Consider the following 27,205-nt stretch of genomic DNA (forward strand, 5'->3'; position numbering starts at 1 on the left):
GTTGCCCTAGTACGAAACCCAGATTTGGATTCAGTACCCCCAAAGTCCTCTGACCAGTCAGGGAAGGGCGCCGTATTCCCCTCCCTTCCACGCGCTGGTTCTTATGACACTGCTTGCCTGTTGCTCATCCCAGTGGCCCCTCGCTGAGCCCCTCCCCACCTCGCCCTTCCCCAAGACTTTCCCTCAGCAAGCTCCTGCCAGGCCCTCGCACCCCGGCCCACGTGCTTGTAGGACCAGGGTTCGGCCAGAGAGAACCGAAGCCTGGAAGAGTGGCCTAAAGGGAGGCCCCACTCTCCGCTGCATGCTTCTCAGCATCACTGGGCCTTATTATTTGTAAAAGTCTGCTCCTTCTGTCCGTGAATAAAATAGACATGAGAGCGCTAAGCACAGGCCGAAGCCTGAGCAAAATTTATTTTGTTCTTCTCTCCTCCGTGGTGGACCCCATCTATTAGAAAGTATACATGCCGGGGTAGGCCAATACGGCCAAGTTGAAAAGTGTGTAACCCTCTGATGTCCAAGAAGTTGTGAGCCTGGGCAAGCCCCTTCCCTCCGTGGGCATCCACTTGCTGGAGAAGGAGCAGTTTGGGCCCCCCTCCACGGGCCTTCCAGCTGTAAGACAGAATGGGGTCAAGCCCACTTATTACATGCTCTGTCTTCCAAGAACATCTTTGAGTACCTACTAAGTGCAAACCCCTGTGCAGAGGGGTGACAGGGATTCTGGGGAAGAGTGACCAAGGAGGCAGAGATAGCCATTGGATCTAATATTTTGGCCTTCCTGAAACCTACTTTGTGCCCAGTTGCTGGCTTTTTGCAAGCCCAGTCGCGTGTCCCCGCGAAGCACCCACACTGCACAGCAGGCCAGAGGGGAGGGAGGCCCAACCTCAACCACAGGCTGCCTTCTAACAACTTCCAGGCTGCTTTCCCAATCGTCGCCCAGCCACCTGGGCTCTGGGACTAGAGCTCCTTCTAACTGGCCTCTGCCCAGACTAGGGAGGAGACGGAACTTTCCGAAATCACACAGAACCATTGTTAGTATCCGTCACTCTTGGGGTTATTACCTGGCCTCAAACACAGTAGGAAAGGCAGAGGGGCGATATCTGAAAAGAAAAGATGTAGCTCAGAGGAACACTGAGACACATCCCCGGGACCGGCCTGCCAGCTGGCAGTCTGCATTCCGAAGCTTGTATGCTGATGTGGTCGTTATCTCAGGGCTGACTAGATATGGGAGAGCTCACCCACGCCCTGAGAGCTGCCAAGGTCCTAGGGAGGGGAACGAAGAGACCCTTTACTGGATTACAACGAGAAAGAAAACTGCTGAGGCGCCTAGCCCCTCTCATCACTGGGTCCCTGGGAAGCCAACTGGCCGTGAGGAAGTCGCCTGAGGAACACGGAAGCGTGGCTGTGGGTCCTTGTACAAGCCACACCCCTGGGGGCTTCGGTGCCTCCCTGGGTACGTGGGGCAGTTGCCCCAGGCAGGCTTGGATCTCCCATTCGGCCCTTCAAATGCAGAGACCCACCGCGAGTCCTCATCAGGGTCTCAAAGCGTATCCCAAGAGAGCTCTTCTCTTCCTCTAAACTGGACGCCTGCCCGCGTCTTCTCCCCCTTCGGCATCTTGCTGCTTGCCACGCTGTCAGTCCTCATGTCTCTGCCTTCCCACCGATGCAGTCATTGCCACCTGGCCAACAAGGCTTTGCATACAGGCCTCACTCAGCAACCTGCTTTTCACACTTCTTACCCCTGGGCCTCCACATCCCCTGTGCGGTAATGACAATGTAAAACAGCCCTCAGTGCCAAATCCACCCCGTACTGCCTTAGAGTCTATTGCTGCCGCTTTTGGCGGGGAGAAAAAATGAAACATTTTCTTGGAACTTCCATCCCAAATAGAGTCGTCTTCTCCAATAACCCAAACCTCTGAAAGGGCACACAGGCGGTAAGTACATAGCCCGAATAGACCCATACATTTGAATCAAGTGACCTGGCTCAGGAGCACTTTTCCCACAGGCACCGGGTAACAGAGGACCGCAGGGTGGAAGGCTGCAGCTGGAAGGGCACAGCAGAGGGGGGGGGGGGGGGTCAAAGGGCGGGGCTTCAGAACTCAGGCTGACCTTGATTAGGCAGATGATCTCGGACAACTCCTTTTATCCCTCTAAACCTGTGTCTCCGGCTGCAATATGGTGTGAACAGACTTGGTGTGAAAAACAAAACAAAACAAGATGCTAAGGGAGGAATGTAATTGACAAATAATTTAATTGACAAAAAACACGGCATTTACAATGTGCCTACCAGGACTCTGTCCTAGACCCTTTACCGGCATTAACTCATTTGACGTGCATCGCAATCCTTTGAGGTAGATACCATTGTTATACAAAACACTAAGGCACAGAGAGGTTAAGTAACCTGCCCAAGGTCACATAGCTGGTGAGCAGCAGAGGTGGGATCTGAACCCTGCTAACCTAGCTCCAGCTGAACCCTGCTAACCTAGCTCCAGAATCCAGACATGTAACCGCCATGCTATGCTGAGGAACGGAGGCAGTTTTCACTGTCTCTGATTTACAGGTGGCTAATAGGCTTGGACTCCATATCCAGTGTCTCCCCCGTACTTGGCATTGCCTCTCACAGAGGCAGTGCTTGGTGCTCCTGGGAAGTCTCACGAGAGACTGGATTCTGAGGTCCACAGCATTGATCTTACACACAGCAATGCCCTCATTTATCATGATTCTTTGATCGATAGCTACTTCAGCAACTGGAACTTTGGGCTGGTACTCATGGAGATGACACTTGGCCAGGGCCAGTCTTCTTTCAAGAGGCCAGTGCGTGTCCCCGGTCAGAGAGAAGCTCCAGGGCTCCTGCCATTCCCGAAGCATGAGCCTTTTTCTCTGCAGAACTGAGGCCACAGTTCGAAGCTGTCACTTGGCTTTCGGATAATAAATGTCCGGCTTGGGAGATTAACGGACTTCATTTCCTTTTCCCTCATTTTATGCGGCCTTCTTGGCTTACAGGTTGCTTTAAGAGCAAGAAAAGGAGTTGGAAGCACCTTCTTATAAGCAAGGCAGAGCCCTGTCGGTCCCCTGCAATGTTTTCCACTGTCTCCTCCTGTAGCGTCCCCTTCAGAGAGCGGGACTGTCAGAGGCAAAGTGCCTCTATCACACTCTGCAGCCTGGCACACGAATCTCCCTCTCCCGAGACACACACCAAGCAGCCAGCTCAGAACGTGCTCCCGCCCCTGAAGCTCTAGAATGTGTTTCACAGCCCTCTCGGAATTCTCCTATCTCAACACATTGAGGTAATAAAACTACTATCAAACTACAGCAACGTGGTAAAACCAAAATGCCTGATGGCTTTTTGTTTTTTCTTTTTGTAGCCTTTATCTCTGGGATGGAGAAACATTCGTGCAGACGCTTTGAGGAGGGAGCCCAGCTTCCAGAGCAGAGAATGCCTATGTCCCCCGCCCCTCCCCTTACAGGACACATGCTTTTAATCCACGTCATTACCACTAAGGTCATGTTTCTAAGATCACTCCGGCGAGGAGAGGCAAGACTGCAACATAAAAATAACTCCCACATCATGCTTTTTTCCAGGTCGAAAAGGAACGCACGCACGATCAGAAATTCTTTGTGATGAAGCACAGGGAAAATGGTGGAAACAGAGGAAATGGCTGAGTGGATTGAATCTGGAAGTATGCCTCTGTAGATAAACAGCCCCATCGTGGGCTCTTTGAGAAGAGTCAATACAGGCTCCTTGATGGCATTCAATCAGGGAAATAACGGATGGAAGGAAATCAATACTCGCTGAGTTTCTAGAGAGCTGAGGGCACACTGCTAGCTGCTGTCCTGCGTGCCCCCTCATTTCAGCTGCAGAATGCCCCCGTGAGGGAGGTGTTCGCTGGACAGATGAGGAAACCAAAGCTCGGAGAGAGCGTGGCTTCCCAGGGGTCAGATGACCAGGAAGGGGCAGAGCTGGGCCTCACACATCATGATGCGTCGCCCTTTCTGAGGAAACTAGCGAGAGGCACCATAGGAAATACAGCTTATCATTTTGACGTGCAGAAACCTAGCATTTCCTGGAGTCTGAGTTCCTACAACACATAGTGCCTGTCCACCTAATGCCTTCGCTGAAGGAGTGAGAAAAGGTTTCCCTGGGGAGCGCTGGACGCTGGTGCACTGACCATTCCTAGCAGGTATCCTTTCAGTTGCAGCTATTCAGTTCCCTGCTTCACTCTTCTGGCATTTTCCACAAGCCACAGAACAGATCCTCACCCGTCTCCATTACTTAGGAATCTTGTGGTTACAAGTGACAGAACCCAAACTCAATCTAGCCTAGGCCTCAGCCCAAAAACCCACGTTTTAGATAAAAAATCCAAGGCCTGTAAAAGGCAAGAGCCTCAGAAACAGCAGGAAGTAGGGGTTCAAATACCATCAGCTAGTTTACCCATGAGCATGTGCACTTTCACTCAAGAATTCTGTGTGTGTGTGTGTGTGTGTGTGTGTGTGTGTGTGTGTTTAAAACTTTACAATGTGGTGTAGCTTCAGGTCTGACTCTTTTGAGGTCAATTTCAAAAATCCTAGAGAAGAGAGTTTGTTCCAGCTTGGGATAATGTCTCCACCCGTGAACCAAACAACAATGGCCCAGAGGGCCAGATCGGAACATAGCAGCATTGAGGGGAGCAAGGAGAGAGGCTCAGGAAAGGCACGTGAGACAGGCAATCCTACTGAAGCCTGTAGATCATTTTGTGGGTTAGCTACCCTTACGAGCGCCCATCCTGGTCCCATTGGCTACAGCCGAGGATACTCGAGTTGTACTGACTGTGTTTGACCAAGAACGACCCGTCGAGCTGGGGCTGAAGGTGAGACAGGCATTAGACATATCAGAGTAGACATATCAGAGACATAGTCAGAATCCAGGAACTACAGACACTCTTAGATGTAGCAGTCAGCCCGTCACAGCCACGTGTAAGGGCTAAGGCTCAGAAAAGCTGTGCACTGGAGCATCAGCACACACTTGACCCTGATTCAGGCTCCAGCTAGTAGACAGTCCTGCCACAACCAACCCAAGGGTCATTAGGGAAATATTCTTATGGGAAGAACTTTGCCACGAAAGGACCAGCATGAGTCCTGCTCATCAGCCATTTTATTTAATGTCAGCTCATTTTTCCATATCCACAGAGACCATATATCACCTGCTACACTTGGCCTCCATTTCTTTTCCCGTCACCGGGAACAGAATCAGTGTCCATGTTTGTCTTCCCTGCGATGAAGCCCAAAGATGAACTCAATTCTCATTACCATCTCATCTGAGGTTCTGAGAATTTTCTCCTCCTTCCCTCATTGTCAGAGATTGCTGGCCGACCCTGGTCCGCAGACCTGCCTTGTATGGCAGGTGGTGTTTTAAAAACTCTGAGTTACTTGCCAACACTTAGAACTTAGGGGATTTGTACATCAATATGCAAGTTTCCAGCTTCTCATGAAAACTTGGGAGACCTGGTCACACCTGGCCTCCAGGCCTTCCTGACAACAGTCAGCCGAAGCTGAGTGAGGCCGACATTTCTGTGGGGCCTGTGCTCTCCAGGTCACCCTCTCTTGTCTAAAACCCCCTTCACTCACTACCTGCACTCATGCTCTGTCTGGTCTCTGTAGACCTTTGCCAACCCTTGCCTTCAGCAGATTTTTACTTCCACTGTGTGGAACGAGGCTCATGTATTTATCTTCTACCTTACATCACTTTCTTTTGGAACCTAACTGCTGGTAGATCATGAAGGGTCTGGAATGTTTTACTAGAGTTTGGACTTTATCCCAGACCCTTCATGATGTACCTCCCAACGATGTTTCCAGGCCATAGCCGCCACACTCCACCATGTGCACTCTGCAGGCGCCGCACCCAGCCCTCCTTCATTCCCCAGGTACAGCATTGTGATCTCCCACCTCTGGCACACTTTATGCTCCCTGTGCTTAGAATGCCCTCTGCCTGGCTGCTCAACTCTTCTGGGCTCTAGCACAGCCCAAATGAAACGCATCTCCTGTCCACAGTCCTTCCAACCACATGCCCACCCAGGGCCACCTGCTAACCCAGACAGTGTCTTCGTGGAAATTGGAAAAACGTGCCCCTTCCTCAAGATTTGTTCTTTTATCTGCTAGAAAACTGTCCTGATCAATATCTACATTCAAATGCTTGCAGTGTGAACGCTTTCTACTTAAATTTAGCATCTTTGTGCAATATGTGTGTTGCACAGCTGTACTTGGCGGACTAGCTCCTGCCAGGGTAGAAGGAGAAACTCCTCTGTGCTCCCGCAGGATTGCCTCACACCCCCACCAGAGAGTAGGAGACATTGTAGTATAATGGGCTGCTCAGGCCTGTCATCCCTGCAGACAGGTCAGGAGTCCTCAGAAGGCAGGAACCACATCTCAATGATCTCAGGATTCCCAGAACCCATGGAAGGCAGTCCATAATGGGCATTGAATCAGTTTTTCAACTGTTGGATTGTGAACACTTGGCAGCTGGGTGGAGTAAATGGAAAAGAGCAAGATCAGACAGCCCAAGGGCGTTACCAGAGGGAGGGGGTGTCAGCTCACAGGCAAAGGGGCCCAAGAACCCCTTCGAAGCAATTGGTTCTGAATTGTCAGGAACAATATTATACTTGGAGATCTATAATGCCATTAAAAGAAAAACCAAGGAAACTGAACTAAAATGTGTTGTGTTATTCCATTCTCCAAATGGATTTTTCTTTATATTTTCCTGACTCCTAATACAATCAAATAGCTTCAGCCTGACAGCCATCTTACTTAAACGAAAACATGATTTAATGAAATGATATTTTATGAGTTGTAAGCCAAGCAAATATTTGATATAAAATAGAGAGGGAGGGAAGGCGAGGAAGGGTAAGGAAGGCAAGAAAACACAAAAGAAAGCCGCTTCTGGGGGGCGCACGCAGGCCCAGTTTACAGTTGTCATGCCTCCCAGTAGGGTTCCTGACTGGTGTAAGGGATGAGCAGGGAGAATGAGGTCAAGCAGGTAGGAAGAAAGAGACAGGAAAAGTCACAGAAGGCAGTACAATCAAAACAGTAAGCTTTGCTCAGCAGACATGATGGCACCACTGACCACAGAGCCCTTGGCTTGACAGGGCCTTTCTCTCTCCGCAGCCCACGTCTGTGGACTGGCTGCGCCCCCAGGGTAGTACCACCAGGACTTAAAAGGATCCAGGCCAAAGTGGCATCTTGTCCCTCCAAGGTCAGGAGTCATCTCAAAGCAGCCAGGTCTGAAGCCAGGGCCCTAACTTCCGGCTTAACAAGAAGTTCAGGGTCTTGTTGGGTCTGGCCCCGGGAAACAACCCAGGCTCTTGCTTACCTTTTGTAGAACTTCTCTTCCCTCAGTGCTGCAGCCCATGCCTCACCAGTGGAGGAGTCAAGAGGTATTTTCCTTGCCCAGTGCTTTGAAACTTCCTTTCCTGTGTTTTTGGCGGAAAGAGAAGGTCTACTACCTCCTCCTGGACTAGAGGAACCAGAGGCTCCATAGGGCATCGTCCATTTCTAAAAAGCAAACATCCCGAGAGAACAGGACCAGTCTCCTGCCTCACCCCAGTGTATCTTTCTTAAACCACAGCTCCGGCCCCATGTCACTGCCCTGTTTCGGGGCTCACACTATACCGGGCCCGGTGCTCGGTGTTTTCCAGGTAATTAAGCATGCAAACATCACCTCAGTCTCACTGGGCAGGGACTGTTATTACCCACCCCCATTTCAATTTCACAGATGAGGCTTAGAGCAGTTAATTCATGCACTCAAAGTCACGTCATTAAATAAGTGGTCGATCCCAAATTTGAACCCAAGCTTGCCCAAGGCCAAAGGCCCATACTTGTAATCACTAAATTAGAACTTCCCAAGAAGGGTGCTAGAGGATCTTGTTACAATGTGGATCCTGACTCAGTGGATCTGGGATGGGGCCCGAGATTCTGCATTTCTGGCAAGCTCCTGGAGGATGTTGATTCTGTGATCTCCAGACCACACTGGTAGAATGGCACGGCTCCAGAGTTTTGTATTTCCCAGAGGATAGACACTATAATTGGCGTTCTTCTACCTTAGAAGCAAGAAGACTTGTAGCATACGTACTCTGTCTGGTCCACCGGCCAGGGGTATCATTCACCAAAAGCCATCATGGCCGAGAAATGAGCATGATTTTCCCAGCCTTCCTAGGAAATGACAGAGGGAAGAAGCTAATAGAAAAGCCATCACTTCCACATCCCTACATTTATGGCCATTCAACGCTTCCTCCCATCTCCCTCCGGCAAGTCTCTGATGTTTGCTCCGTGTGAAACTGGGCCTAAGAGTGAAGTCCCAAATAATCTCTCCCTTTGAGCTGCTAATCGAGCACCTGCATAGCCTACTTCTTTAACCCACAAGTTGCTGAGATGGCCCCAGACAATAGGCCAGAGGGACTGTGGGGCTGTATGAAGACCTCCACCCAACACTAAATTCCACTGAGACGCTACACATCTTGTCGCCAAAGCCTGTTTACATGAGTTTTGAAATCAGTGAATAACCAGGAAGTTGCTCTCCATGTGACCTCCTTAGAGACTTAGGAAACGTCAACTCGACAAAACAGGTACATCGGTGGAAGCTGTGAGTGTCCAGGCTCACAAGAGTGTCCCTGTAATAGTCAGAGTTTCCTTAGCCAGTACGTGTGCAGGTGAGGACTGACACCTTCTCGATAAAGCTGTTTTCTGACTTCTAGAGGTCACCCTTCCAAACTGGAAGTAGACAGTCACCCCTCCGCAGGTCTTTTTTATTTAGAAAACACATATAAGCTTTGAAATGTTTCAGAAATGTGCAAGGAGCAAGCCAGAAGGTAAGGGCACCACAATGTGAATGCTCAGCAAGCCCGTGCCTCCAGCAGAGGCGAGCATGACAGGCTCTCAGCAGACTTTGATAATTAAGGGTGTTCCGTTTCCTCTAAACAATGTTGTTGTGGTGCCTTTAAAGGAGGAATTCTACAACCCGCCTGAATCTTCTCAGTTCCACAAAGTCTCGGAGTTGACAACTAATAATTAATTAACAATGAACAGTGTCTTGCTGCCCATCACAGTGACTGGCACTCTCATCTCTGAAAAGAGAAAGATGTGCTAATGTGGCAGGCTTCATAATCCCCGCAGCGTTCAGCTCACTGCCTGATGTGACAGGGCAGATCTCTTCTCGGGACAACTCGGCAAAGGTGGGGCGGCGGGGGGACACAAGCGACAGCTTTCTGGAGCCAGGCCACAGAAGCCACCTGCCAACGGGGCAGAAGTGCACGGTCCAGAAGGTCCTTACCCAGCTCTTTTCATTCATTGACACCATTGTCTTCCTCTCTGCATTGCCCCTCTCGCTAACTCGGCCCAACTCTGCCCACACATACTGAGCGTTTCCTTGTGCGAGGCCCCGGGAACTCTGGAGGTGAGCAAGCCAGGTGCTTCCGAGGGACCTGGCCGCTGAGCTGGGCTGGAGTCAGTGAGATCACAGAAAAAGCGTCTCATTGACTGTCACTGAGCTGTGTAACCCTCATCCCGGCAGGGCCGTTTTCTATTCTCTCCTTTCAAGACATGAACCTCCTCATTTGAAGAACTCCAGACTCAAATACACACACGTGAGCAGACCTTCCAGGTGACTGATACCCAGAGCCACCTACCTGCCTGGCATGGAACTTGGATTTTTTGGGATGGAAGACCAGACAGCTGGGGCCATTTGCTCAAGTCGCTTGGGGGAATCTGTGCCACCGTGGCTACAGCGCAATCAGGAGGAGAAGCAGAATTAAGACACAACCGGCAGCTGCCTGGATGCCGGGGGTCCTGAATTCCAGCCTCGCCCTGCCATGGACTTGCTGTGTGACCTTAAGCAGATCCCCTCCTCTCTTTGGAGAAACTAAGATGTCTGTCTGCCAAGAGATGGCATTGGACTGAAGGGTGTCTGTTCCTCTCTGCGTGCCATCCCTGGAATGACACCTAGCTGCGCATGAGATACCTGGAAGTATTTGTTGCCTGAACGATCTGCTCTGGATCCTTCCAGAGCTGTGAAATCATCCCCCTTGGTACCGCGAATCTGCCCTCACAGCTAGGCCCTCTGATGACAGAATCTTCACTTGAAAGGAAGATTATTTTTAATCAGGTGACAACCATTTGGGTTTCTCTTTTACTCTCTCAATCATTCTGCAGCTCATACTTGCTTCCTCCAGAAGCCGCTGCGGTCCGTAAACATAAGGAAAACATTCGAGATAAAAACCTGGGTCCCCTAATCCCCAGCCCAGACAAGACATCACACAGCCTCACAGCCAATTCATACAAGGGAAGAAGGGAGCAGACAGAAGAATATTAACACTGTCAATCTGAAAACGCGAGTTTAAAATTAGTAAAGGGAAAAATATGTCAATCATGACTCAGGCATCACCGATTGCTTTGCATGTTCAGTCCTCACACAACCAACCAACCACTTGAAATTCTTCATATCCAAAATATTTACTGGCAAAAATCAGGGCCGAGAGCACTGTGCCTGAATAAACACCCATCCCCCCCGCAAAAAACAATCAAAAACCAAACCAAACCAAAAACACCAAAATGCCCAGACAGGGAGAGCCTGAAAGGAGAAATTTAAATCCTGCACTGACCTTTATCTATTACCAGAGAAGTCTGGATTTATTGGAAAGTGTGCCCTCCCCCCCCCCCCAAAAAAAAGTAAAAAAGAAGAACCAAGGTAAAATCTGCTGCCGAAGGAGGAGACCATGTAGTGGGCAGTTTTCCTGTGATTAAAGCAATTCTTGAGGCCCCTTCCACCTCTGTCCTGAACACTATAACTGGAGGCTGGAATAAGTCGGCAAGAGAGAAATACAGCATTCACATGGGAGCCCCCACCATGCCCTGAGGATGTGGAGTGAGGCAAGTCCAGGGCAGGCAGGAGGGCCGTCATCGCGGGGCTGTTGGGGGCGGGGGTGGTGGGCAGATAGCGCAAGGCAGGAAGGGGAGCGAGTCCTTTGCTCTTCACAGGGACCCCAAAACCCCACCCCTGGGACAAAAGATGAGAGAGAAAGGAGCGTGCTCTTGAAGCCCATCCGCTCACCCTCCTCAGTCGTCATGGTATAGGGGCCCCAGGAAGAAAACAACTCACCGAGCACAAGTGCTAGCTCTCCAGAGACTCCAGGAGCCGCTGACCACCCCCAATGCACACTTACACATTTCTTTTCTTTTAATGTTTATTTATTTTTGAGAGAGAGAGAGAAAGAGAGAGAGAGCGCAAGTAGGGGAGGGACAGCGAGAGAGGGAGACACAGAATCCGAAGCAGGCTCCAGGCTCGGAGCTGTGGGCACAGAGCCCGACGCAGGGCTCGAACTCACGAATGGTGAGATCATGACCTGAGCTGAAGTCAGACGCTTAACCGACTGAGCCACCCAGGCTCCCCCTTACACATTTCTTATGTTAGGTGCAGTGCAAACATCTAGAATGGAAACGAGTTTAGGAGGCTCCATCTCAGCTCTCCTGCAGACTCTGTGTGTTCTTTCTTGGGCAAATCCAGCCCCTTTCCGGCTTTGGTGTCTGCACAGAGGGGCTACAGCAGGTGATCTCATAGGGACCTTCCAGTCTGGTCATGACGTGGCTAAAGCAAGGTCAGGGGCTGTGGGAACACAGGAAGAGCCCCCTCTTCTTGCCTGCACCGGGTAAAATTGGGGACGCATGCTCCGAGAAAAGAATTCAGCAAGTATTCAACACAAGTTGCCCTGCACTTGCTGTGGGCATGACCAGAAACTTCTAAATCCAGTCCTGGCCTTAGAGACACTCGATTAGCCTTGAGCAAAGTACTCATTATCCAAGTGACCCAAAGCCACCCCTGCCTCCCCTGACACTAATGTCCTGGCTGATGCAGGCCTACTCTGTCATCCCCACAGACAGCCTGTCAGCATCTCATAATTAGGAAAAAGCTGTTTCTGCAATCATCAAGAAGATCCATTTCACAGAGACAGCTTCTGCATGTGAGATGGTATTTCAAACAAAAAGCTTTCAAATACCAAAATCCGGGCACTCCACCAAGTCATATCTTGACAGTCTGGTCCTAGATGACTCAATATCCTGAACTCACCTTCCTTTTGCTCCAGACAAGAAATTGCCCTTCTATTTTCAGGACCAGGACTGTTCGAACCTTTAAAGTAATTTGTCAATCTGGCTGAAAATACCATTTGCAATGGGAAGAAGTCTCAGATGAGACAATAGAATGATGTTACTTCCTAAACAGAAAGAGTCCTCTTAACTAACATATAGGTAAACACACGCGTGCACGCATGTGCGCACACACGTTCTAACATTGAAAATCAACTAGAAAACTTATAAATAGGGATACCGTATAGCAGTTTCTGGATTATAATTTAATAAGAAACCCAATATGAAAGGCAAACATTTAATCAAAGTAAATACGGTCACTCCAATCATGACCAGCCACGTGCCTGCTCATTTCGGATTCACAGGGATCCAAAGAGACCATTGAGACCTAGAAAGTGAGTGGTAAGAGCTCTGAAATGGGTATTAGGTGTTTACACAAGAGCCATCAAAGGAGCCGAAGAAACTGCCCACCTGACTTTCATTTTCGTTCCATAAATCTTGCACAGGTGAAGGACTGAGGGTTTTCTGCCACTAATCAAAGGAAACTTTCTTTTCCAGCAAGGTCTAGGGTCACATGACTTAATCTGCCCAATGTAAATGATGTGGCTTAAACTAAGCTCTCAACTCTTCAGCTGGAGAAAAGAGGAGGAAGCAAAGCAAAGGGAACACTGATACCTCCCCCATCTGACTATGTGTCACTTCCTCTTGCAAGAACTTGAAGGCCAACACCTGTAGCACATCCTTCATTTTTCTTTCAGGTCCACATCCACTATACACAGATGAGGTTTATGGTCTGTGGGCCAAAGGCAAATAAAATGGAAGAGAGGCTGCTTTGGTGGGAAAAGATGAAGGAGGTTTCCTTTGCAGTTCCCATGTTCAATGATAAGTTCATTAGCAGAATTGCTATTATATGAGTAATAAGTACTCATTATAGAAAAATCTGGAAAAGACAGAGAAGTGGAAAAAGACAGTTGAGTTTCCATCCTGAAATGACCAATGTTAACACTGACATATTTCCTTCCGCCTGTTTGGTTATAAATCAGTGCTGCTTGTTTTACATGGTTGTAATCAAATCAGATCTACATTTTCATATCTCGCCTTTCTCACATATAATTATGAGCATCTTCAGACAGAAAGTTCACCATATATGGTACTTAAAAGCCTGAGATTTGGAGGGGGGTGCCTGGGTGGCTCAGTCGGTTAAGCGTCCAACTTGGCCTCATGGTTGGTGGGTTCGAGCCCCTCATTGGCCTGACAGTAAGGAACCTGCTTGGGATTCTCTCTGCCCCTCCCCTACTCGTGCACATACACATGGGCTCTCGCTCACTTGTTCTCTCTCTCTTTTTCAAAAATAAATAAATAAACTGTATTAAAAGGCCTGGGCTTTGGGATCAGATGGAGCTGGGTTCAAATTGCAACTTGACTGCTCACTGGCTCCTTGCTTTTGCACAAGTGACTCAACCTGTGAGCCTCAGTGCTCTCCTCTACAAACCAGGAACGACAATAGCCTGGTTCCCATCACCAGGGTTGTTCTGAGGCGTAACGAGTTAATTCTATAAAACACTTAGCACAGTGCCAGTGGTAACTCCTTAGTACACGTTAGCTGATGTTATTTTTACTAGCATTTTTTAATTATCCAATCTTTTATTGTTAGCCACTGCATAGCTTCCAAATTTCCCATTTGGACAACACTGCAATGCGCATGTAAATAGTTTGAATTCTTTTCCTCAGAATATATTTTCCAAAAGTGAAATTCCTGGATATTCTGTGGTTATTGATATGCGTTGCCAAATTTGTTGGCCAGATGACTTTTGCTCTACCATGAATCAGTGTGGAGATATTATCAAGGGCAGCAGAACCGAGTGAGCTCAAGGGACACTTGAAGTCCTTAAAGATCTTAGGGCTATGAGGGCCCTTGAGGAACACCAAATGCAATCCTGTTTGGATTATTAATGGGATACAGCTGTCCATATGGATGACCTTGGCGTCATTTGAGTTGAGACCTCGTTGACCACCGGGCAATGTACATATGAAGCAGCATGTGGTGAGGCACTACTGAAAGCTCACAACATCCATGCCCAAAGGCTACTAAGCATTTGGTACCATGGATTCTAGCCTCCCCCTGAAAGTCAAGGGCATATCTTTCTACCCTCTTGTCACATCTCTCTCCAACAGGAATATTTCTGAGCATAGTAGTGGGGTATAACCCATGCTGTTCCTTTATCTGAAGTATTTTTCCCCAGTTTTTGGAATGGTTCCCTCCTTCGTGTGCCTTATTCTCAACTTCAATGCCAAGAGGCAAGAGCACCCAGCACTGAGTAACTGCTCCACGGCTCTCTATAGCTGTGCAAATTCGTTTCATTCCAAGAACTCATCATGGCCTGTAGTCATGTCTTTGTTCACTTATTTATAGTTGAGCCCCTCAGCTAGACTGTTCACTCCATGAGGGGTGGACTGTGTCTCAGTCTTGCTTGGTTGTATCCTTAGTCCCCCAGCTAGCAAAGGGTCTGGCACAGAGTAGGCACTCCTCTATGCCATTGACTGTTTGATACTCAGTGCCCTCTTGGTCACATGGGCAGCTGGGCCTTGAGCTGGGCCCTTGGGGTACAGGAACAAAGAAACACACATCTGCGCCTTTAAGGAGTGCCCATGGCTGTCTCTCTGCACAGCTGTTTCAGCAAGAACTAGGAGCAAAATTCTCTAATGTTAGAGAGGCAGCCGGGAGCCAGAGTTCACAAATGGACATCCATCTGTGGGAAGGTTTATTCCACCACCCCCAAGGCACACGCTCATGGCTGGCACCTGTGGGATTTTGTCTGCTTTATAAAGCCCTCATAACCTATTCCTTGGGATGCCCTTTGAACCTCCCACAAGCCAAGGGCTGAAAGGGCTGGTGCAGCAGAGCGAGAGTAAAGGAAAGATGGGGGTAGGGGACAGAGGGCAAGAGCCTAAAGTCTGGGTTCCTGTCTCAATGGTGCCTCTTATGATACTGGCTGGGTCATTCCTGAGCTTAGGTTTTGTCCCAAATAGTAGTAAATTAGACTCTCCCCTGCCTCTTGGGAGGCTTCAGTAGTCATGTGCACAAAAGGTAAGGGTGCAACAGGAAGGCTGAGAGGTCATTACAGTAAGCTGGGGAGAGGAGTATGCCAGCTCAGTGACCTCGTGGGACCCCTCTGGAGGATGTCAATGGCAGAGATGAAAAGAGAGAGTCACACCTTCTGCACCTACACCTATGCTTACCCTGGCCGAGGAATTCTCGTGAGGCCTCCTGAAATAGCCCCCAGGTTGGACTTCCTCCTCAATGTGTATTCAACAGCTCTAAGAAGAAGCTAGTCGTTTTCTTCGAGGCAAGTTTTCTAATCAAATAAGCAGTATCTCCACAGCAGCCAAAAGAAATCTTTAATTGATGAACACCAAAGCTCAGACAAACCACAAATGCCCCATTCACCATATCAGTCCTACAGAGGAAGTTGTGCTTGTGTCAATTTCCCCTGCCATGTACAGCTGCAAAGCTGGCTTATATTACTAATTACATGCAGTATGTGTGTCTCGGGTTATAACAGATGGTGTTTGCGATGCATGCAGAAGCTTCAGATAGCCAAATGGCGCAGCCATGGAGATTTTCCAAAAAGAAGACAAAAACAACAACAACAAAAAACACTCACACCAGTGAATAGCTGAAGAGTGTTTATATTGCTTTCTACTGTGGCAAAATAGAGAACATCCGATTTCTGTGAGAGCTCTACTGACTGGGAGAAGCCAGCCAAACATGAAGGGGCAGATGCTACTGAAAGACAGTACCTGCAGGGCGTGTTCTCACCCGTTCTAGAAGAGCTATTACCTTAAAGAGGTGGAAGAACAGAATTTGGGCCTCCTCATCTTGCTAATAGATCTGGAATTCCCTCTACTTGCCAAGGTTGCCAGATCCATAAGTGGACTGCTCTAATTGGCAGAAAACCTTGTTCTAATAGAACACCCAAGATTTCTTTCCTGTAACTCATAAAACCAGAGGGGGACATGACTGCAGCCCCCTTACTTCACACCAGAGATACCTGAGGCCCAGATATGGGAGGACAGTCAGCCCAAGTCTCATGGCTAGATAATGACTTGCACTAGCCCTCTAAACTGGTACACCCCACCAGGCTCCTCACATACCTAGAGGCAAGCAGAAAGCACCTACTCATGTTTTTACCATTCTCCAAAACCCACCTGCCCCAGCTTATTCCTGACCTGCTCCTGCTCTAATATCCTCGTGACTCTTGCCTACCTCTGGACCTTCAAACTGAGGCTTGGATTTCATCACTAGCTCTCTGTAAAGAACTTAGACTTGCCTCCTCACCCTGGCCCATACCTTTGGATCCACTGTCTCCAACCCACAATCCCAGTAATCTTATCTGAGTCATTGCCCAGCCAATCCAAACCATGGCTTCACCACCCCTAACGAGGAGGAGATTCAGATAGAGACAAAACCAGTACCAGAGTCTAGGTCTCCTGATTCTGAGACCAATGAACTTTCCACTATGTGATACTCCTTCCCTTGCCCCTGCATTGCTATTAATTCCACCTCCACAGCAGCCCGTAAATCTAGTTCCTCTTGTTCATCATATGAAGATGGTTCTCATGTCCCCACACCACCTTAATCACCCCTACCTGAGCCTTCCCTCTTCTACATGAATTGTCCCTAGCTTCTTCAAGTTGACTTCATAATTCATTGTTTCCAGATCTTCAGAGGGCTCATAAACTCAATCATCATCCTCTTTCTGTCACCTACAACCAAAAGAAACATGTCAGGACTCCAAGTTTCCTGAGATTTTCACACGCATGTTTCCTTTCTTCCTTCACTTTGCTGCTTTATAGCCAGTGTGGTACCTTTCTTTACTGAATGAAATGGAAGACCAGGTATCTGTACAATCGGAAGGGTAGAGACAAGAGGAAGTGTGATAATGTTAGAGACCAAATCTTTTACTTACCACTTTGCTGAGTGCAAGCCCAAGCCTTCTCTGGGCTCCTCCAAAGATCCCTCCCATCCCATGAAGCTCAAACAAGAGTGCACAGTAATTCACCACCTAGCTTCTTCTAAAGATCTCCACTCCAGATGTCAAGCTCTGGAGCAGATGAGTTCCTGGGGTGGAAAAGAAGTGCTTGGGAAAATCACAGGTCTGTGATACAGTCTGAATTTGTCCAGCTCCCAGTCTCTGCATTGAAAGTGTGAAAGGGAATAGCATCTGTGTTCTGCCAGAGAGAATCTAAGAAACCTTGAGCTGGAGGTGACACAAACTAAATGTTTGGGTTTGTAATGATTGGCAGCAAGGTCATCAAGTTGGTAGCTAACAAGTCACACAAGAACAACTTCTAAGCCAGCTGCTTCCTAAGACGGGCAGCATTGTCCGAGAAGATGGTCAGTGTGATGGTGAGTGGACAGCAATGTTCCTGGCATAACTGTCCCCAAAGTGGCTAAGATGTGGTCTTGCATGTCCCATTGCAATTAGAGGAACTATGGCCTGCTAATAGCCTTGCAACTGTAAACTCCCACAGAAGGGACTATGGGCTCCTACTAATACAGTAATGTTAGAGTGAGTTTTGCTCGATTACATACTTGGCCTCAAGCCTTCTATTCAAGGCATTATGACAGCATTCTCCCAAACTCATCTACCAGGAAATCTGGTTTTGCCTCCTACACTAGTCCTAGAAAACCACCAAAGAAAGATTTTATTTGCTCACTGAGTTTGCACTTACTTGCTTTATTTTGGGAAATGATGATGTGTCTAGAAGCACAAAAAGATGAGGCACAGGAACATAATGTCACCCACTTAGCCCAGGGAAACACAGTCCTTACATATTTATAAATCCTTTCTGCACACTAATTGATTACTAATCTTTTGGAGGAAATGCTAACAGCCCAGATGGCCGTAATCCGAAGGAAGGGAGCTAGTAAATGACTTCAGATTAAGCTGAATAATAATGATGAAGAGGGACTTACAGATCCTGCTGGGGTATACACCTAGATGGAAAGAAAGAATCAATTTTTTGTGGATTTTTAGCAACTACTTTCCCACTAAGGAGCCTTTGATGAAGCAGCCTCCTTGCCTAGTTACAAATCATCTAAGAGCCTGTAGTTGGCCCCTTTGAGCTATTTAAGCAACCATAGAAAATAAAGGGGTGGTGCTTATTAAATTAACGTTGATCTGCAAGTGAAACACTTTTTGACTTCTTCAGGAATGGTATCATGAAAAGAGTGTGAGGCACTCACAGAAAGGACTTGGCATTTTCCTTCATATCACTGGTGCTGTATCACCAGAGCTACTTGAAGAATGGACTTCACACTGCTCAAGCCAAAAAGTAGGAGGAATAGATTCACGCTGAGGTCTTCTGATGCTAAGTTTTATTATCTACTACACATCCAAAATAAAAGTCATGGATCTCTGCCCTCAAGACAAGATAACGACTACCTTTAACAAATGTGCAATCACTCTAGAGACAGACAGCAGCCAGGTACATGAGAAAGAATGTCAGCATCTGGCTCCCTTTTTCCCAGGACTATCTTGACTTTAAATACCCTACTGGATAGTATCCCCACAAACCCTTTAATTGTCCTTCTAGCCCTTCAAGTGCCAATATTTCAGCAAATAGTGACAGTCAAGTCAGTAATCATAGCAATACCAACTTTAACAACTCACAAAGATCATATATCAGACCACGTGTCCTTGGTTCTCCACTGATATTGACAACGTAATGCCCCAGATTTGAGAGAGAGAGACATTCCTATAAGTTGGTTTTCAGCTAGAGGTCTTTGATTGTAAGCAACCAAAAAAGATTCTGGATAACTTACACACACACACACACACACACACACACACACACACACAAATGGAAATGTACTGGAAGCCTATAGAAAAGTTCAAGAGATCATAAGAAAGCTAAAGAACCAAACTTGAAAGAGCCAAGAACCAGGGTGCTCCAGAGGGTCTGGAACCACTCAGCAGCTTCACCCAAGCATATACCACCACTGGAATCCATTCACTCATCAAATACATATTTACAAGTACTTACCATGTGCCAGGCATAGTTCTACATGCTAGGGATACAGCAGTAAGCAAAACAGACAACACCCCCACTCTCATGAGGTTTCCATTCCAGTAGAGGGAGATAGATGATGATGATGATCATGATGGTGGTGGTGATAGCTCCAATTTACATCTACTCTGTGACTAGCACTGTGCTAAGTCATGCCAAGAACTGTCCTAAGTACTGGAAATACAGCCAGGAACAAAACCAATAAGAATCCCTGTCCATGTGAAGCTGACATTATAGTGAAACAAATGAATTTAAAACACCCAAAAATCGAAGTCCTAGGGAACAGCTTACGATTAGTCATGCTTAGGTCATATATATGCCCTCAGGTTTGCCAGGGCAGTGAGAAGGAGGAGGGCAGGAATCCAGATTTATCATCAACCAAGCATGAACCCAGTGGAAGAAAAGTCCCTAAGAAGAAATTAGGGAACTATGAGGAAAGGAAATGGATGGTAGGCAGTGGAGGGAATGAGCCACTCATGGTGCAATGGAGACTACTTCAACTGGGCCTTACTGGTGTGTCAGGATCCTTAGTAAAAACATACCAGAAACTAGATTACATAAAAACAGAAATAAAATGATATTTTGGATTGCTTGAGCTTGAATATGGCCCCATGATTTACAAGGTTAACTAGAGGATCTTGGGCAAATTACTAAACCTCTCTATGCCTCAGTGTCCTCTTCTATGAAATGGGGGATGTTGTTAATATCTACCAGTAGTGATGTCATGAGGAGTAAACGAGTTAATGTTTATAAAGTGCTTATAACAGTGCCTGAAATATAGTAAGTACTCTGTTGAGTAAATAAAATAGAATACTTAATCAATGCAAAGTCATCCATAATATATTATGCAAAAAGAGTAGGTTGCACAATAGATGCCCAACATACTCCCAATTTTTAATTTAAAAAGTAACAGTTATGATAGAAGGATGTATAAGAAATATGCATATCAAGTGGTTTGCAGCAATTATCTCTATCTGCGAGTGGGAGATATGGATAATTTCTATTTTTTCCTTTTTTTCCCTTTTTCTGTATTTTTGAAATTTCTAGTGTTAATATTGATTACTACCATAACTTTTATGTTATTAGAAATACATCTATATCCAAACACATACAAACACCCAAATATCAGTAAAACAAATGTGTTGGCAGATGGGGAAGTGACCAATTGCAAACATGTTTAACTTGCTTAACACCTTAACGTTACTTCAGTAAGACACACTGAAGGGAAAGAAAAGTCAGGAAAATTCCTGGCTCTAAAATAATGATAATACGGGCACCTGGGTGGCTCAGTCAGTTAAGCTGCTGACTTCGGCTCAGGTCATGATCTTGTGGTTTGTGAGTTTGAGCCCTGCATCAGGCTCTGTGCTGACACCTCAGAGCCTGGAGCCTGCTTCGGATTCTGTGTCTCCCTCTCTCTGTCCCTCCCTCACTCATGCTCTGTCTCCCTCTCTCTCTCAAAAAAAATAAATAAACATTAAAAAAATGTAATAAAATAATTATAATAAAGATGCTGTCATGATTATTGAGAGGCTAATATTACAGTGGAAGAGAAGCAATCAGCAAGAAGGATCCCATCTGAACACTGGGGTCCCACAGCCCCTAGAGCTGCTCAAGACTCTCCTGCCTAATGGGACAGGACAAAGCCTGACATCGTTTAAAGAAAGTTTCTGGCAACCTGTGAGACAATGTCAAGTGATTTAACACACACATAATTGGAGTCACAGAAATGTAAAAGAGGAACAAGAGAGAGAGACATGAATATACTTTGGAGTGATAACAAACTTCTCACCAGAAGCTATGCAAACCAGAAAACAACTGCACAACAACTCTAATGTGCTAAAGTAACTGTCAACTGAGGATTTTATACTCAGGGGAAAGAGCTTGCAGAAACAAAAGTGAAATGAAGAATTTTCCAGACAAACAAAATCTGCCATGACTCCTTGCCATCAGACACGCACTACAAGAAACGTTAAAGAAATCTATTCAAGCAGGAAGAAAATGATACCAGACGAAAACGTGGATCTATACACAGAAATCGACAGAACTGGGAAGGCTAACTATGTGGGTAAATATTTAAATGATTTCTTCACATTCTTTTAAATTTCTTTAAAAGCTAAGTGACTGTTTGAAGCAGCAATAATTATGCATTGTTGTGCTATAACATATGCAGAAGGAAAATGTATGAAAATGATACCATGAAGGATAGGAAGGAAAATGGAAGAATATTGTTGTGAGGTTCTTAGGGTGTATTAACGGGGTATAATATCATTTGAAGATAGACAAATAGGGGCACCTGGGTGGCCCAGTCAGTTAAGTGCCAATTTCAGCTCAGTATGATCTCGCTGTTTGTGAGTTCAAGCCCCGCATCAGGCTCTGTGCCACCAGCTCAGAGCCTGGAGCCTGCTTCGGATCCTGTGTGTGTCTCTCTCTCTCTGACCATCCCCTACTCATGCTTTCTCTCTCTCACTCTCTCTCTCTCTCTCTCTCTCTCTCTCAAAAATAAAATAAACATTAAAAAAAAACCCAAAGAGGTAGAGCTAATAAGCCAAGAGAGGAGATTAAATGGAATGCTAATAAAATAGTCTAATAATATCAAAAAAGTCAGGAAAGGAAGAACAAATGAACAAAGAACGTGTGGGGAAAACAGAAAGCAAATAGTAATATGTTACATTTAAATACAAACAAGTTGGTAATTACATTAAATGTAAATTTATATAAGAAATCCACTTTAAATATGAAGACACAAATAAAAGGATGGAAAAATCTGGAGCACAAAAGCACTAATCATAAGAAAGCTGATTAGCTATATTAACACCAGACAAAGAAGACTTCGGAACAAGGAATATCACCCAAGCTAGTGTGGGACATTTACATTTTATGATTATAAAGGGGTCAATTCATCAAAAAGACATAATAATTCTAGATATGTATGAAATCAATAACAGCACGTCAAAATACATGAAACAACAATGGACAGAAACAAAATGAAAAATGGGCAAATCCACAATTACATTGAGAGACTTCAATATTCTGCCTTCAGTAATTGACACAAGTATACTAAAAAAAAATCAGTAAGGATATAAAGAATAGAATGACATCATTAACCAATTTTACCTACACAACATTTATAAAACATTCCATCCACTCACAGCACAAAGGACATTCTTTTTGAGTTCGCATTGGACATTTCACCAGGATATACCATATGTTGGGCCATAAAACACGTCTTGATATATTTAAAATAATTGAAATCATATAGAGACTTTTCTATAGCCAGAGTGGAACTGAATTAGAAAGAAAGAAAAATATCTGGAAAAGCTCCAAATATTTAAGAGTTAAAAAAGGCACACTACTAAATGTTACTTTTGTTTCTAGTCAAGACAAAGTATCATGGAAGGTACTTACCCTTGGTAAGTATTCAAAGTATTATGGAAGGTACTTGAAATAGCTAAAAAAAAAAAAAACTAGACAAAATACACAAAATATGTCACTTAAGACAATGGACATCAGGCAACAAAAAAGAGTTATCCCTGAAATATGGAAAAATGAATGAAGCGAGCCTTAATATTGCCCCAGATTACTACCGGAAGAAAGTTTCCAGGGTTCAGCACAGGGAGGGGGAGCCTAAGCAGCCTTTCTGAATTAAGTACACGAAGGTGGGAGCCTGAAGAAACAGAGGTGACTAGATTCATATAACAGAGTTTCAGAGGGGGAAAAGCTGCAAAGAGAGAGAGAGAAGTCCAGAGATCTTCAGGGGGTCTCTCTAAAATATTCGGGAAAATACTGATCAGTGCAAATGATGAAACTACCCAAAACCAGGAAAACAATCACCAAAAAGCATTATAGGGAGCAGTGCCCAGAGATCATACACAGGCAGAAATACTATCTGTTGTCCAGTTAGTGTGAGAAATCTCATAACTCAGGGAGCACCGGTTAAAGCTGTGATTCCCAATGGAAGGCAATTTTGTCCCCAAGGGAATGTTTGGCAATATCTGGAGACATTTTTGGTTTCCCAATCAGGTGCATGCTATCTAGTATGTAAAGGTCAGGGATATTGTTGAACATCCTACAATGCACAAACAGCCCCCCACTCTAAGAAATTATCTGTCCCAAAATGTCAATAGTACAGAAGTTGACAAATCCTAGGTTTAAATAATAAAAAGGATCTTGCCTCAGGGGTAATCAAAAATTAACTCTGGACTAAAACCATGTTCTTGCCCCAACTAACAAAACTTTCGCTCATGCAAGACCGGAAAAGATCAAACTATTTCCACATAACTGCATCCCAGAACAAAGCTCAAGAATATTTATAGGAGGGGGCTCCTAGTTGCCTCCGTAGGTTAAGCGTCTGACTCTTGATTTCGGCTCAGGTAATGCTCTCATGGCTCATGAGTTCAAACCCCACATTAGGCTCTTTGCTATCAGCGTGGAACCCACTTCAGGTCCTCTGTCCCGCTCTCGCTGGCCCCCCACTTGTTCTCTCTCTCTCTCTCTCTCAAAGTAAATAAACTTTAAAAAAAGAATATTTATAGAAGTGTCAAAATATTCAGTATCTAATAAGGTGAAACTGACAATACTTGACATCCAATAAAAATTTGCCAGACAGGCAAAGAAGAAGAAAAATACAATCTGTAACGAGGACAAAGATCTATTAAAATTGACAAAGAAATTAAATAGAGAATAAGTTAATAGAAAAGGACATTAAAACAATTATATAATTGTATTCCATTTGTTCAAGAAGCTAGAGGAAAGATTGGACATGCTGAGTAGAGAAATGGGACATATGAAATGATCCAAACCAACTTCTACAATGTCTAAGATGAAAAATATACTGGATGGGATTTAATGACAGATGACACATTGCAGATGAAAAGACTATGAAGACATGGCCATACATACCATCTAAAATGAAACACAGAGTGAAAACAAACTCAAAACATAAATAAGTAAACAGAGCATCAGTGAAATGGCACAACTTCAAGCAACCAAATATATATATATATATATATACAGTTGAAGTTTCCAGAAGACAGAGGGGAGGGGGGAAATTCAAAAGCTATTTGAAGAAATAATGGCCAAGACTTTTCAAAAGTTAATGACAACTATGGACCAGCAGAGCCAGGAAACTCAACAAACCCAAAAACAAGAAACATGAGGAAAGCTGCACTAACACATCTCATAATCAAATTGCTTGAAACCAGTGATAAAAAGAAAATCTTAAAAGTAGTCAGAGGAAGGAGAATGATACAGAAAAGACGTGTTGGCAAGGAGATGGAGAAACCGGAATTCTGGGGCTTTGCTGGTGGGAAACGTACAACAAGGAAGTATTGTGGAAAACAGTATGGTGGTTCCTCAAAGAATTAAAAACAGAATTACAGCATGATCCAGTATTTCGAATTCTGGGTATATACCTGAAAGAATTGAAAGCAGAGACTTGAACAAGTATTAACAGGTATTTGTAGATCTATGTTCACAGCCACGTTACTCTCATTAGCCAAAAATTGGAAGCAATCCAAGTGGACATCTCCAGATGAATGGATAAATTAAAAAGTGAAATATACCTATAGTGAGATCTTAGCCTCCAAAAGGAAAGGAAAGGACAGATATTCTGATATATGGTACAGTGTAGATAAGCCTTGAAGGCATTATGTTAGGTGAAATAAGACAGTCACAATGGACAAATATTGTATAATCTGAGTTATATTAGTTAATAGAGTTGTCATATTTACAGAGCCCGGAAGGGCAATGGTGGCTTCAGGGACTGTGGAGAGGAAGTGAAGGGAAGCTGTTATTTAATAGGGACAAAGTTTCTGTTGTGCAAGATAAAGAGTTCTAGGGATGGATGGTGGTGATGGCTGCACAGCAGTGTGAATGTACTTAATGCTGTTGACCTGGACAATTATAAATGTCTAAAATGATAAATTGTATATTACATATATTTTACATCAATTAAAAAATGAAAGAAGATGATATTATGAATAACTTTATGCCAATAAATATGACAACTTGGATGAAGTGAATAAATTTCTTAAAAGACAGACTACCAAGGCACATCCAAGAGGAAATATGTAATGACAAGTGTTGAGCATATTAAGGAAATTGAATACTTGTTAAAAACCTCCCACAAAGAAAACCTCAGGTCCAGATATCCTTCAGAGGTGAATTCTAGCAAATATGTTTTAAAAATTCTATTCAAACACTTCCAGAAAATTAAACAGGAGGGTCGACCTCCCAATTCATTCTATGAAGCCAAACCAGATAAAGATTTTTTTAAAAAAAGAAAACTACAGGTAGATATCCTTCCTGAATATAGCTATAAAAACTCTAAAAAAGTTATTCAATCCAATCCAAAAGCACGAAAAAAAAGATGGTACATCATAACCAAATGCAGTTTATACCAGGAATGCAAAGTAGGTTTAACATTCAAATATTAATTAATGTAATTTACCACTGCACAAGAATAAAGAAAATACATGTGACCATCTCAATAGAAAGAGAAAAAGTTATTTAAAAATTCCAACATCCATCAAGATTAAATCTGTCAACAAACTTGGAATAGAAGGAAACTTCCTCAATCTAATAAAGAACATGCTTTAAAAAACACTATAACTAACATACTTAATAGTGAAAGATTGTTTTCCTGCCAAGCAAAGATGTCTACTCCTACCACTTCTATTTAACATTGTACTGGAGATCCTAGCCATTGCAATAAGGCAGTAAAGTATATATAAAAAGAAGAAATATACAAGTGTATTATATATAAAGAGAGAGACACAGAGACAGGGGCTGGGGGGAGGACAGTATGTATAGAGGAATAAAGATGAAGATAACATTCATATGGAAGTCCAGACTAGGGATCCATAGACAGAAAGTATACTAGTGGTTGCTTAGTGCTGGGGGGAGGTAGGGGACAGGGTGTAGAAGGATGATAGCTAAGAGATAGAGGTGTGTTTTTTTCTTCATGTAATGAACATAATCTAAAGTTGACTGTGGTGATGGTTGCAGGTTAGCAAGCCTGATATCACTATACATGTATACTGGAATTGAACAATCAAGTAAATGGATGGCAATGGTGGGAACCAGCTTTCTCACTGTCAGAATGGGAAGTACAGCTAAGCAAGGGGAGAAGGCTAGAATGATTGATGTGGTAATAGAGAGTTGGCTACATCAGTATGAACCCATGTTAACTTTAATATATATGCAGATGGCTACATATAGAAATATTTATAGATGTGTGTTCATGTGTATATATTCAGGTTAGTACATGCACATATATACGTTTCTTTGCTCTGTCCGTTGAGGACCTAGAAGCAAGAACCCCAATAGCAGTGAGCACGCTTAATACTTGGTCTTAGTCTAACCATTCTCCAATAAAAGGAACCAGGGCTCCTTGGAGAAATGGCTGATTCTAGGAAGGGTTAAGGATATATATAAGGTGATCCTAGAACATCTTGTACAGTAAGCAAGTGCTCAAAAGAAAACCTCCTACATTGCTGGAATTATGTCAAGGGGATACATACACAGACTGAAAGAGCTCTCAGCCACAGGAGGAACAATGGGAACAACAAAATAACATATTGGATTATAACCTGAAGTATAATATAAATGCACATGAGTCCATATTATATAATCATATGAGTGAATGAATAAATAAATGGGAGGGAAGAAACCAATCTCCCATGTAGTAGAATTCCAAATAATTTATGTAAACATTCCCCCCTCAAAGTGGTGGAGTGTCAATCCCCATGCCTTAAATATGGGCTGGGCATAGAGCCTTCCTTCCAGAGAGTACGGACGGTATGGGAGTGATTTTATGGTAGATAATCCTAACATTTTCTCATCCAGGTCAGCATCAACAGCGAGGAGTCATATGGGTAGCCTGTACTTACCCTTGACATCATGTGATGAAAACGGCACTTTATCTGTGATCTCCCAAAACCCCATTAAAGGACAAAATTCAACTGGGTAAATTTGCAGGCCTAATTGGCTTTATTAAGCAATTCATGAATTGGGCAGCATCCTATCTAGC

At 44.8% G+C, this 27,205-nt stretch overlaps 1 long non-coding RNA gene across 2 annotated transcripts in view; it reads right to left on the reverse strand.

Moving 5' to 3' along the window:
- Positions 1-693: 693 nt before the first annotated feature.
- LOC109496640 overlaps positions 694-27,205 on the reverse strand; it is a 50,290-nt gene continuing 23,778 nt past the window's right edge. Inside the window, exons 5-6 of one of the 2 annotated variants that reach the window (XR_006593097.1) lie at positions 8,099-8,178; positions 694-7,439 (exon numbers count right to left, since the gene is read on the reverse strand). This is a non-coding gene — a long non-coding RNA (uncharacterized LOC109496640). Of the gene's footprint in view, positions 7,440-8,098; positions 8,179-15,776; positions 16,870-27,205 lie in introns of those variants that run through there. The other variant, XR_002739880.2, reaches the window with a different exon arrangement.

This window comes from Felis catus, chromosome X (genome assembly GCF_018350175.1).
Source record: "Felis catus isolate Fca126 chromosome X, F.catus_Fca126_mat1.0, whole genome shotgun sequence".
In the NCBI taxonomy this organism is placed as follows: Eukaryota; Metazoa; Chordata; class Mammalia; order Carnivora; family Felidae; genus Felis; species Felis catus.